At 36.1% G+C, this 14,792-nt stretch overlaps 1 pseudogene; it reads left to right on the forward strand.

Moving 5' to 3' along the window:
* Positions 1-1,427: 1,427 nt before the first annotated feature.
* Positions 1,428-4,356, forward strand: LOC129314041 (uncharacterized; annotated as a pseudogene).
* The last annotated feature ends 10,436 nt before the right edge of the window (positions 4,357-14,792 follow it).

The raw sequence follows: 14,792 nt of genomic DNA on the forward strand, positions 1-14,792 counted from the left end.
GGATTTAAAATCACGCCACCCTTGACTTCTTTACTAGGGTTTCATTCCTCCTTGCTTACAAGAGGCTCAACTTTTAGTCTTCCTTGCATTGGGCTAAGGTCTGCATCTCTTGGGCTTGACTCTTCATGAGTTTGGATGTTAAATACATTATATACGTATAGATGCTCTCCTTTGGGCTTGAGAGGAGTGCCCCAATGCTCTCCAAGCTCTTGAACTTCTTGCACAAGACTGAACAAGGCTTGCTTCATGGCTTTGGTTCGGGCTCTTGTCATTGGACCTCCAATATATTGCAATGGGTCTTTAGGTACGTTGGATTGGAAGTATTGGGCTCCTTCTATGTTACCATGCTCATGATTACCATCCTCAGGCTTCATTGCCATTAATGCTATGTCACCCGTGCCATAGGGTCCATCATAGGGTATGAGCCTACCCTAGAAGACCAGATGAAAGACAAAGTAAGTTTGGAAAAAGGCAAAAAGGCCAGTAAATTGGAGATTCCACATTAAAGAATCCTTCCCAGGCCCGTCTGAGGTGATATATGAACCAACTATCTCAGTGATCACTTTTAATGAAGATGTAGCATGTAGAACAAGTGCCTCAATTGCAGTCGATGATTCCAACAAAGTTCTGGCGAATTGGGAGTTTGAAGAGGCCAATGATGTCATTAGCTTAGGGTAATTGTTTCAATTATGTTGTTCCTATTTTGTTATCCACTCTTTAAGCCCAGGTTTAGGTAATAGATCTTGGGTATTCTCTAATGCAAACTTTTGATACACATGATTCATGAAAATGAATTTCAATTGTATTCATGTCTATTTCTTTATTCCACCCTATCTACTTCAATACATTTTTCTCCGTTTCATTCCTGTTCCTTATTTTATCTCATTCCATATTTATTATCCAGGGATTTTGTTTCTTCTGATTCCATCTCTCACCCAGAGATTAATAAACCTTGTGAAGATGATTCATTCGTTGCCATTGATATGCATGATTGTGAGTCTGATGATGAAGACATAATCTAAACTTTTTCTAAGATGCTTGAATTGAGTGATAAGGGAATATGCCCACATGAAGAAGTGATTGAGATGGTTAATATGGGAACCGAGGAAGATCAAAGAATGCTCAAAATAGTAGATAATCCTGAAAGGGAACAAATGATTGAGTTGTTCAAAGAATACATAGATGTGTTTGCATGGTCATATAAAGACATGCCTGAGCTAGACCCATGCATTGCTTCTTATAAAATACCATTACTTCCCAAGGTCGAGCCTAAGAAATAGAAGTTAAGGAGAATGAACACGGGGGTGTCCTTGCAAATAAAAGAAGAAGTAATAAAGCAGTTAGAAGCAGGATTTTTGGAGGTAGTAACTTATCCATAATGGGTGGCAAATATTGTTCCTGTTCCTAAAAAAGATGGTCGGATTCAAATGTGTGTTGATTATCGTAATTTAAATAATGCAAGTCCGAAAGATGACTTTCCATTACCCCACATTGATGTATTGGTTGATAATACTGCTCAAAGCTATCGCTATTCCTTTATGGATGGTTATTCAGGGTACAATCAAATCCCTATGCATGAAAGGGATAAAGAGAAAACAACCTTTACAACCCAATGGGGAACTTATTATTACCGGGTAATGCCTTTTGGTTTGAAAAATGCTGGGGCAACTTATCAACGAGCTATGGTAGCACTATTCCATGACATGATGCATAAAGAAATTGAAGTATATGTAGATGATATGGTAGCTAAATCAGCAGAGAATGAGAGTCATGTTGGAGTCCTTAGAAAGCTATTTAGGAGATTATGCGAATATCGGCTAAGATTGAATCCTAACAAATGCATTTTTAGAGCTCTTTCTGGGAAGTTATTGGGATTCATTGTGAGTCGCAAAGGGATAGAAGTAGATCCAGATAAAGTGAGGGTAATTCAAGAAATGCCATCTCCCCAAACAGAGAAAGAAATTAGAAGTTTCTTGGGACAATTGAATTACATTGCTAGATTCATTGCCAATCTAACAGCCACTTGCAAACTAATGTTTAAGCTATTAAAGAAAAATTGCAAGGAGACATAGGATGATGATTGTCAAAAAGCCTTTGATAAAATTAAAGATTATTTGTTAAATCCCCCAATTTTGGTCCCTCTATCACCAGATCGTCCACTAATCCTTTACCTAGCAACTTTACCTCACTCAATGGGAGCAATGCTAGGTCAACGTGATGATTCTGGAAAGAAGGAAAGAGCAATTTATTTCTTGAGCAAGAAGTTTAATGAGTGTGAAGCTCGTTATTCGGTGATTGAGCGAACTTGTTGTGGACTAGTATGGGCAACTAGAAGGCTAAGGCAATACATGCTTTACTACACTACCTGGCTAATCTCACGAGTGGACCCACTTAAGTACATCTTTGAGAGCCCACACATTGCAGGTAGAGTACTAAAATGGCAAGTTGTACTATCAGAATATGATATAAAGCATGTGATGCAAAAGTCAGTCAAAGGTAGTGCAATAGCAGATCACTTGGCCGATAATCCTTTAGAGGATGACCAGCCATTAGATTTTCAACTTCTTGATGAAGGCATATGCACTACAGAAGAAGGTTGTGATGAAGGAAACAATGAAGAGCAAGAATGAGAAATGTATTTTGATGGAGCCGCCAACATGTATGGAAATGGGGTAGGAGCGGTGATCATTTCACCAGAAGGAAAACAATTTCCAGTAGCCATCAAATTAGAATTTGATTGTACTAACAACATAGCAGAATATAAAGCTTGTGTTAATGGTCTTCGAGCAGCTATTACCCTTGGTATACGGTGTTTTGAAGGTATTTGGTGATTCAGCTCTCATTATTCATCAAGTAACAAGAGAATGGAGAACAAAGGATGTAAAATTGATTCCCTATCAAGAACTCCTAACAGATTTGATTAAGCAATTTAAGGTTGCTAGCTTTCATCACTTGACTAGAGATAAAAACCGTTTCGCTGATGCTTTAGCCACTTTAGCAGCAATGATCCAACTTAATTGTGGAGTCCATGTCCAACCTATCCAAGTAGAAGCTAGAAGCTTTCCAGCGTACTGTCTGAATGTTGAAGAAGATCGAGAAGAATATCCTTGGTTCCAGGATATTAAGGATTATATCACTAAGAGATCATACCCAGCTGAAATGACTGAGAATGAAAAGAAAACCCTTTGTCGTTTGGCTATGACATTCTTTATCAGTCAAGATGTTCTGTACAAGAGGGGTTATGATGGTACTTTACTTCGCTGTGTGAGCTCAGAAGAAGCAAAGAAAATCATGGTTGAGGTACATGAGGGCATATGTGGCACGCATGCGAATGGTCACACTATGGCCAAACAGATTCAAAGGTGTGGCTACTTCTGGCTAACAATAGAGAAAGATTGCTTTGAACATGTCAAGAAATGCCACAAATGTCATATCTATGCTAATAGGATAAATGCTCCTCCAATCCCATTACATAATTTGGTATCACCCTGGCCATTCTCAATGTGGGGCATTGACATTATTGGCCCAATTAACCCAAAAGCTTCGAATGGACATCGCTTCATCCTTGTCGCGATTGACTATTTCACAAAATGGGTAGAAGCAAATTCATTTGCTAGCATCACGCAAAAGACGTTCCTTAAATTCATGAAGACAAATATTTTATGTCGATATGGGATTCCTGAAAGGATCATTACTGATAATAGTCCCAATCTCAATGGAACGGAAGTCAGGAACTTTTGCGAGAAGTTCCAAATCAAGCATCATAATTCAGCCCCATATAGACCTCAAATGAATGGAGCAGTTGAAGCAGCCAATAAAAATATTAAGAAGATCATTGGAAAAATGACAGTAACTTATAAGGATTGGCATGAGATGCTTCCCTATGCTTTACATGGTTATCGTACTACTGCACGCACATCTACAGCTGTAACCCCATACTCCCTTGTTTATGGAATGGAAGCTGTTACACCCATCGAGATGGAAATACCATCTTTAAGAGTATTGGCAGAGGTAGATTTAGAAGAAAATGAATGGATACGAACTCGATTTGAGCAACTTAACATGATTGAAGAGAAAAGGCTTATTGCAATGTGTCATGGACAATTATACCAAAAGAGAATGGCAAGAGCTTTTGATAAAAAACTTCGCCCACAGGAATTCAGTGCTGGTGATCTCGTACTCAAGAAAATATTGCCTAACCAAGAAGATAATAGAGGCAAATGGGCTCCGACCTATGAGGGACCTTATGTTGTCAAACATGCCTTTTCTGGAGGAGCACTAATCCTAGCTGACATGGACGATCAAGAGTTAGTAAAGCCCATTAATGTGGATGCTGTCAAGCGTTACTTTGCTTAAATAGAAAATGAAAAAAGAATGAAGCACTCGTTAGGTTGAAAACCTGTAAAGGCAACCTAGGCAAAAGTTAAAGCCAATAGAAAATGAAAAGGAAAGAATAGCTCGTTGGGTTAAAAAAAAAACCTGTAAAGGTAACCTAAGCAAAAGTTAGAGCTAAAAAAAAAGGGGGGGCAAAGCCATGATAAGAAGAAGAAGAGTTCGCCAAGACAAAAGGATGTCTTAGGAGAAGAAAAGGAAGGCATCAAAAGTTAAGTATCTATGCTTGGGAAAGTTGACTCCATCGTCTCTTATATTATGCATATCTATAGCAGCTCAGTGAAACACCTATTGGGGTTTTGAAAAGCTAAATGAAAGAGATGTGATTAAGTAAATCCATATATCCCATTTGCGCTTTAGCCATTTGTACTCATAAACCAAGATATTCCCATTTCTCTATGAATTTTAGCATCAGTGAATGAATTTTTTCTGCCTTTGCTCCTTTGAGACCATCTTTCTTCTCGTTTCGTGTTATCATATTCGAATACATATCTCATATATTACAGTAGGTTCGCATTCAAGGAATAATATTTATTGACACATTTACTTGACATAGAATGTTGGTATCTTTATTCTCGCCCTTCGCCCTTGAGGTATCAAGATCATTGCGTAGGTGTAAAATAATAATGAGAGCATGTGTGCTATCAGTGTTTAGTCATAATAGTTGATCTCATTAGCTTGAAGACAAGATCAAGTGATGAGAATTTGATCATTGGAATTTTCTAAAGAGGAGCAACAGCATACTGTGATACTACACCTATTAATGAATAAAGGTTAAATAACAGACTTAGAAGTATTACCTTATGTTCGAAATGATTTATTCAATGTGCATAAAATTTTTAAAAGAGGATAAATATTAAGATAGTTTTCAACATTAAGCTTTCCAATAAAATTTTTGCAATACATTTGCATTATTCATACATTTGCATTGGGGCAAATAAGCACGTCTTACCCTTTGCATTTGTCACAAAAGGAAGTCTCATAAATTGAGACAAACAAAGGTTCAAACCTTTTACATTGCAAATCATCCATCCATGGTATATTGTGCATATTTTCAGCACTTATGAAAATCATACACGGCGCATTACCACATTGCATCCCTTGTCATAGAAACACGCCGCATTTGGATTGGGGCAAAATGACATAAAAAAAAAACAAAAACAAACAACAACAACAACAACATAAAAAAAATTTTTAGGAAGTAAGAGAAGAAATAACGAAACTCACCTGTAAGTTTCTCATATCTTCCACATGAAATAAAACCTATTCTCACCCCCCAAAGCCCTGTAATGACAGGCACCCCAAAGCCCAGTACCGGCTGGCCTGACTCTTTAAAAGCCCTGTTACGGCAGGCACCCCAAAGCCCAGTACCGGCTGGCATGATTCTTTAAAGCCCTGTAACGGCAGGCACCCCAAAGCCCAGTACCGGCTGGCATGATTCTTTAAAGCCCTGTAACGGCAGGCACCCCAAAGCCCAGTACCGGCTGGCATGATTCTTTAAAGCCCTGTAACGGCAGGTACCCCAAAGCCCTGTCACGGCAAGCAACCCAAAGCCCAGTACCGGCTGGCATGATTCTTTAAAGCCCTGTAACGGCAGGCACCCCAAAGCCCTGTCACGGCAGGCAACCCAAAGCCTAGTACTTGCTGGCATGATTCTTTAAAGCCCTGTAACGGCAGGCAACCCAAAGCCCAGTACCGGCTGGCACGATTTTTTAAAGCCCTGTAACGGCAGGCACCCCAAAGCCCTGTCACGACAGGCACTTCAAAGCCCAGTACCGGCTGGCACGATTCTCCAAAGCCCTGTCACGGCAGGCACCTCAAAGCCCTGTCATGACAGGCACCCCAAAGCCCAGTACCGGCTGGCCCGATTCTTTAAAAGCCTTGTTACGGCAGGCACCCTCCAAGCCTTGTAAAGACAGGCATCCACCAGGTCCTTTGGAACATAGGCAATTCATCTCTATTGAGGTTTTGTTTTGTTTAGTTCGTAACCCACATTTAATTTTAAACCCTTTCCTTTATTTTGTTTTGTTTTGTTTGGTTGTAGATACCTAAGAGTCTTGCCCCTCCAAACAAAATACATGTTTCTCTCTTAACTCATTTCTAAGATAAGAATATCATCTCATGAAATTCTCACTTAGAAATCAAATGAAGAGGGGGCATCTATTCAACATATATTTTGTTTGGATCATTGTCATTTGATTATTTTCATTCACATCACATTGCTAAAACCCAAAAAAATTTATTATTATTATGCTATTGTGTTTGTTATCCAATAGTCTTGCATCATTTAGTCATTTTGATTTGTGTCACATTGCTAAAAAATAAAAAAAATAAAAATCATCATTTTACTGTGTTTGTTATCCTATAGTCTTACATTCTTTTATGTTATTTGAGGGATAATCTTCTTACATTACTAAGAAAAAAAACAAAAATAAAAAAAATCACGTCACTGTGTTGGTTAAGCAATAGTCTTGCATTTAATTATATCTTGTCGTGTCAGGGGCAATTAGGTCTTTTCATAAGTATTGCATGGCCAGCCAAAATACATGTTCTATCTTTACTTGTCACTTATGTAAGAATTCAAAACACACTTTCTCATATACTTACATAGGAAACAAGTAAAGAGGGGCAACTGTGAACACCGTATTTTGTCCGGACATTTTTTTTAAATTTAATAATAAAACAAAATATAAAAAATAATAATAATACAAAAATAAAATTTAATCCCTTTTTAAGATTATATTTTTAAAAAAATAATAATAATGATAATGTAACAAAAAAAAAGAAAGGTTAAATCTTGAAAAAAAAGAAAATCTCTCTCAAATTATCCTAATCATTCAAAAATATTTGAGAATCAACTTTTGATAGTTAATTTTTGTTACCTTTTTCTTTCTCTCTTTAATCTCTTTTTTTTAAAAAAAAAAGAGAGAGAAATATTCTGGTTTAACCCAAAATTAATTTCTTTTTTCTCTTTTCTTTTTTCTTCCTTTTAATCTAATTCTTGAAGTTAAAAAAAATAATAAAAAAAGAAGGGATAGCAGGACGTACATGTTGATAGGCTGGAGAGAGGAAATGAGAAAAGAAATAGACTTCCATACACACACACACAGCTCTTTCGGCTTTGTGACAGAAACAGAGACACAGAAACAGCAAAGATGATAGACCAAAGAAACACAAAAATAGAAATAAGCACACATGCATGGGAAATAAAAGACATGCAGATCATACACATGCAGCACAGAAAGGAGAATACACATGCATGTACGCTTTCGGCTGGGCGCAGAAGAAGCAAAACAGAGCAAAAGAACAAGCAATCGAAACATGTACGCTTTCGGCTAGCAGGAGAAAAGAAATAGAACTAAGGACGCACGCACTCACGCAAGAGACAGCACAGTAGAGAAAGGAGATGGAACAGCACAGGAAAAGAAGAACAAGAGACAGGAAAGTAGAAAAACAGACAACACAAAAAAAACAGAGCAGAAACTTCGGTGCACACAGAAAACACAGCAGAAAGGAAAAGCGGAGCAGGAAAGCAATGATTCACCTCTTCCATCCCCTATATAAGACCAAATGAAAAACTGAGGAGGACGGTTTTTTTGGACTGAAAGAAAGGAAGAGAGAAACAGATAGACAGAAGAAATAGAAAACAGAGCACAAAAAATCGAAGGAGAAGAGAAGAGAAGAGTGACCGAGAAGGAGAAATAAGAACGTGAAAACGAAGAAAGAGAGAGACCAAAAGCTGAACGAAGAAAAAAAAAGAGACTGAGGGACGGAGAGAGGTGAAACAGAAATAAGAGAGGAGGAGCAAGAGACCGAGAGAGGCGAGTCATTTTCTGGAAAAACAGGAACTGAGTAAGCCGAGAGGAGACGAAGCTGAGACATGCTACACACAGGAGGAGGAGAGAGAAGATAGCTAGACGTGAAAACTGAAAAACAGAGACCGAGTGAGAATGTGCGCAGGAGGAATGTGAAAGCTAGAAACCAGGACAGAGAGAAAGAGGAAACGAGATCAGAAAGAGAGAAATCTGCTGGACTGGTGAGACGAAGCTGAGACGTGCTACACACAGGTTTAGTAGTCTGCTTGCTTAAAAATTTGAAACTCTCGGTTTGATTTTAGTTTATTAATTTCCAAACAAATTTCATGTTTAAATACATGTCCTTCATTTTTTAGTTCTTAAGTAAAAATCAATGTGATTGCCTTTTTTCTAAAAAAAATATATAATAATAATAATAAAAAAAAGAGTGTGAAAAAGAAGGATAAAGAGATTGCAAATAATAATTTTGTTTACTACCATAACTAAGCTTAATGAAATTTTAGGTGTAATCTCATTTCAAATAAAGAAAGAGTTAGTGCAATTATTAAGGCAAGGTCTTTAAATATGTCTTTAGCATAAAAGGGCACATCAATATGTGTGAGCATATTTTTCATTCCCATTAGTCCTAAGGTCCTTTAATTGTTAATAATATCACACTCATATTGTATGACACTTTCTATGATGATCACATGTACGGTTTCAATTATTATGACGAGCTTATTTTATAAAAGGAGGAGGTGAGAATTTGATTCTTACCCAATTGAAAAGATATAAAATAAGTAAGAGAAAATTGATTTCTAATCACTTACTTGTCGTGTAAGATTTTAAGCATTTTTACAGACATTTAAAGTGATCTCATGTCACGAAAATCAACAAGATTTCGCAGATATGAGAGCAAAACTTATATGTTAAAATTAACTCTCCTTTTATAATTCAAATTAATAATTTATTTAAGTTCCATGAGAGATTTTAAGGATCTTCGTAGGGACTTAAATTAATCACATTATCGTGTGGGATAATAAGCCCTTGCAGATATAGTGATTTTCAATTATTATAGATAAGTAATTTTTGTAAATAACCATATAATATACAATTTAAGAAACTTAATTATCCAAATTAATGTAATTAAATTGTAACCACATTTATCGATCATATCTTTTAGTCATGTGAGATTTTTGAGTCTCCGTAGGCTTCTAAGATCATCGTATTATCGTATGAGTCAATAAGACTCTGCAGATATAACGATTAAGTTTATTAAATATATATAAATTATATAATCAAATTAAGGATGTATTTATTTAAATTTAATTCCTTTATCGTGTGAGATTTTGGAATCTTCGTAAATATTTAAGATAATCATATTACCGTATAAGTCAATAAGGCTTTGCAGGTATGTTGATTAAAATTCTTTAAAAAATATATACATACTTATGTAAAATTATTATTAACACTTAAAAATATATATAAGAGTATAAATCAATAAATTAAATTGCCAAACTCTTTTATCGTGTGAGATTTTAGAATCTCCGCAGATATTTAGAGTAATTGCATTATCGTATGAACCAATTAGGTTCTGCAGGTACTGCGATTAAATCCTCAATCATAAAGAAAAATAATTTTAAACCCTTTCCTTTCTTTATTCCAAAAATTCAAAAATGGAGAAAATAATTAAAATTAAATTACCTTTTGCAATTTAAAACACACACCAAAATTTCAGAAATTGTTTTATTTGCAAAATGGTGAATTGTTTCTAATTAATTTTCCTTTAAAAAATATATTTTCACCAACAATTTTCAAGCCCGAACTACGTGGACTTTGATCCCCATCATAGGGTACGTAGGCCTCAGAGTCACATTCTGAGTCAAGTCCATCCTCCCTCGTAAATAAATAAATATTTCTCATCATTTTTATCAAACACATGAATATAAAAGGGATAATTTAAATAATTATAAAACCATATTAATAGAGCATAGCAAACTTCAGGTAACCGTTCTGACGAACGGGTGTTGTGGGGTGCCTAACACCTTCCCCACACTCAACCGACTCCCGAACCTATTCTCTGATTACGCAGATCATCCTTATCCTCCATTTAATCAGTTTCCCGAGATTTACCTCAAAATCTTGGTGGTGACTCCTCGTTCGATCCGGTTCCCACCGTGAAGGCCGGGACCTCCGCTTGCGTGCCGTCCGCGTTGCATTTTTCCGGGTGCAACACAGATGATAATCTTAAAGATGGTCTATGAACAATAAGACCACCAGAATTCAATGGAGAAGATTATCCTATAAAGATGATGTATCTTGAAACACAAGATAGGAGATGTTGGACATTATTACTAAAGGTCCATATATCCTTATGATCCTTGGTGCAAATGTCTAATGTGAGAAAAGATAAAGGAAGAATGGAATTATGAGGACAAAAGAAGATTGAATCTCAATGCCAAGGCAAAGCTCACTATTTCTTGTACTCTCAACAGAATGAAATATAACTGTGTCACTCACTCCACTACTACTAAAGAAATGTAAGATGCCTTAAGGCAAGCCCATGAAAGTACTAATGGTGTGATAACTCAAATTTGCTACACACTTTTCCTTGTTATTATTGACCAAAAATCATGTTATATTTTCTCAAATTACTCACTTATTGCATTGATTGTGAAAAATCCCCTAAATGTAAGATTCTGTGCATTAGGGGCATTTTAGTCATAAAATTAAACTTTTGAGAAAATATTTTAGAAAATTTATTAAAATGAATTTTTAATATAGAAGAAAAATGGTACAATTATATTTTTCAAATTCATCTTAGATTGAGAATAATTAATTTCACAAATTGAATATTTTGGAAAGTCAGTTTTGGGTTGACTTGTTTTCTTGCACTTGGGTTAGGTCATTATTGTGCATGTATGGCTTATAATTTTTGGGCTATTTGGAATGCCTCTTTTCCCCTTTTTGACCTTTTTGATGTCATAATTAGTTTTTATTATTTAATTTACATTATGCAACATATTAGAGAATTAATTTTAATTATAAAATGCAAACATTATCTATATGATTTGAGCTTTAATCTTGTATGTCACATTTATTTGTGTAGGGTTACACAACTTATATTCAGAACTTTAGGATCATTAGATTGGAATACTAAATGAGTCAAGAGGCAAAATACTTGATTTTTAGAGTGAAAGTACAAGCCTTGCATGGTCTTTCACACATTATACCACACTTTGATTTTACTTATTCTCTATCTTAATTTCCTATTGTCTTTAGCTGTATTTAATTTAATTTCTAAACCATTTTACTTTGAATTTTCGTCCATTTTATGGTAGTAAATAATAAAGTTATCTTAACTCATTTTTTACCCATTTTCTTAACACTGCAGTTGGGCCCATTCACCTTAAACTTAAATCAAACTACCCTAATTTCATTTTCAACATTCATTCTTCCATTTACTCTCATTTTTGCAGCCACCTTCTCCATTATTCTTCATGTTCTTCATTTTCATCTCACCTTCTCTCCCTCATGTCTCATAATCCAACCATTAAAATCCCAATCCAACTCCACCATTCTTCTTCTTCCACCTCATTCTTCAAACCCTAAGCTTTATTTTCTTAGTTTAGCTTCAAGATCTTCAAGATGTTCATGAGTATGATTCATCCATGGTGCTCAAGTGGGTTCTAAGATGACTAGAGGCTAAATCCACAAGGAGTTCTAGGAGGGAAGGATGCGGGAGGAGTCTTACATTGTCTCAAGGAAGGATAAAGGTCATATCCACTCTCTATTAAATCTAGGTTGATATAATCTTATTCTTAAAATTAGAAACATTGTTATATCTTGTTTTTATTAACCAAATTGGTATTTAACTTACTGGTTTAATGTTTTTCCACTTGGTTTCACTTTATATACAACAACAACAACAACAACAACAACAAGCCTTTATCCCACTAGGTGGGGTCGGCTACATGGATTGCAAGACGCCATTGTGCTCTATCATTTATTAAGCTTTTAGAAATATTATTAATTAAGAGATCACGTTCAACAACTTCCAAGAGTGTTCTCTTAGGCCTTCCTCTACCTCTCTTAATCGGACTCAAAGTTATATGTTCTACTCTTCTCACTGGTGCCTCCCTTGGTCTTCTTTGTACATGCCCAAACCATCTCAACCGATTTTCTACCATTTTTTCCTCAATAGGTGCCACCCTCACTTTTTCACGTATGTGCTCATTTCGAATTTTATCTTTACGTGTATGTCCGCACATCCATCGTAACATTCTCATCTTTGCTACTCCAACTTTATGCTCTTGCTATCCCGTTAGAGCCCAGCATTCACTACTATATAACATTGCCGGTCTGATAGCAGTACGATAAAACTTTCCTTTAAGTTTATTAGGCACCTTACGGTCACAAATAACTCCTTTAGCTTTTCTCCAATTAAACCACCCAGCTTGAATTCTATGTGAAATATCTCCACTGATTTCGCCATCATTTTGAATAATGGCTCCCAAATATCTAAACTTTTCCACTTGAGGTATAATTTGATCTCCCAATTTCACTTCCAAATTATTTTCGAATAGTCCTTTACCAAATTTACAATATAAATATTCCGTCTTACTTCTACTCAGACGAAAACCTTTCGACTCCAATGTCCTCCTCCATAACTCAAGTTTGCAATTAACCTCTTCTCTTGTCTCTGCTATAAGAACTATATCATCCACGAAGAGCATACATTTCGGGATTTCCTCTTGAATATGTTCCGTCAAAACATTTAAAATCAAGTTGAACAAATAAGGACTCAGAGATGATCCCTGATGTAGTCCAATCTTTATAGGAAAATCCTTTGTTTGACCACTAGGCGTTCTTATACTAGTTTTTACCCCCTCATACATATCTTGTATGGCTTTAATATAAGCAATCCGTACTCCCTTTTTTTCCAACGCTTTCCAAAGCACTTCTCTTGGTATACGGTCATAAGCTTTTTCCAAATCAATAAAAACCATGTGTAGATCTTTATCTTTACAACGATACTTTTCCATTAATCCCCTTAGTAGATAAATCGCCTCTGTAGTTGATCTACCTGGCATAAAACCAAATTGATTCTTAGAAATACTTGTCTCCAATCTCAACCTGTGCTCAATTACTTTCTCCCACAATTTCATTGTGTGGCTCATGAGTTTAATCCCTCTATAGTTAGTACAATTCTGAATATCTCCTTTATTTTTATAAATAGGAATTAATGTACTTCTCCTCCACTCATCAGGCATTTTCTTGGACCGTAAAATCACATTAAATAACTTAGTTAACCATCTCACCCCTTCTTCACCTAAACATTTCCACGCTTCGATAGATATACAATCAGGTCCGTTAGCTCTACCATTTGCCATTTTCTTAAGAGCTTCCTTTACCTCCTTATCACGTATTTTTCGATAGAATGACAAATTTTGTTCTCCTTCACCAGTTACTAAATCCTCCAAGTTACCAGATGAATCCTCTCCATCATTGAAAAGTTTAGAAAAATAAGTCTCCCATCTATTTTTAATTTCATCATCTGTAACTAAAATTCTTCCCTCTTCATCCTTAATACACCTTACCTGTTCTAGATCTCTTGATTTTCTTTCCCTACTCTTGGCAATCTTATAAATATTTTGCTCTCCTTCCTTCGTCTCAAGGTTCTTATAAAATTCTTCAAAAGCTTTGAACGAGCTTCACCCACAGCTTTCTTAGTTTCCTTCTTAGCCATACGGTACCTCTCCCAATTTTCCTCATTGTTACACAAATGTATGGCTTTAAAACAGTTCTTCTTATACTTGATTTTGTCCTGTACACTATTATTCCACCACCAAGACTCCTTATCTCTCGGACCAGAACCTTTCGATTCTCCCAAAACTACTTTTGCAACCTCCCGTATCTTTTTAGCCATATCCTCCCATATGATGTTAGCACTTCCCAGAGAATCCCAAATTCCTTTATCCAAAAGATTTCGCTTGAAAATATCTTGCTTCTCACCTTTTAATTGCCACCACCTAATCCTTGGTGTTACTACTTGTCGACGTTTTTGGATTTTACTCATAATACACACATCAAGGACTAGGACCCTATGTTGTGTCGTTACAGCATCTCCAGGGATCACCTTACAATTTTTACAAAGTTTTCTATCTGTGTTCCTAACCAAAAGAAAATCAATCTGCGACCTTGAGGCTCCACTTTTGTAAGTGATGAGATGCTCATCTCTCTTCTTGAAACAAGTGTTGGCAATCTTAAAATCATACGCCAATGAGAAATCAAGAAGAGTTTGCCCTTCATTGTTTAGCTCTCCAAAACCAAAACCACCATGCACCCTCGCATACTGACCAGCTTCCCTCCCGACATGCCCATTAAAGTCTCCTCCAATAAAAATCTTTTCACTCTGTGGTATGTGTCGAATCAACCCCTCCAGATCCTCCCAAAATAATTCCTTAAGACTGGCTTCTGTCCCGACTTGCGGCGCATAAGCGCTAACAATATTAACAGTCTCACATCCAATTATCATTTTTAAAGAAATAATTCTGTCTCCAATTCTGCTAACTTCTACAACGTTCTTCTTCCACTCCTTATCTA

This window comes from Prosopis cineraria, unplaced genomic scaffold, assembly GCF_029017545.1.
Source record: "Prosopis cineraria cultivar Desert tree isolate PC_DT_omini unplaced genomic scaffold, ASM2901754v1 PC6, whole genome shotgun sequence".
NCBI lineage: Eukaryota > Viridiplantae > Streptophyta > Magnoliopsida > Fabales > Fabaceae > Prosopis > Prosopis cineraria.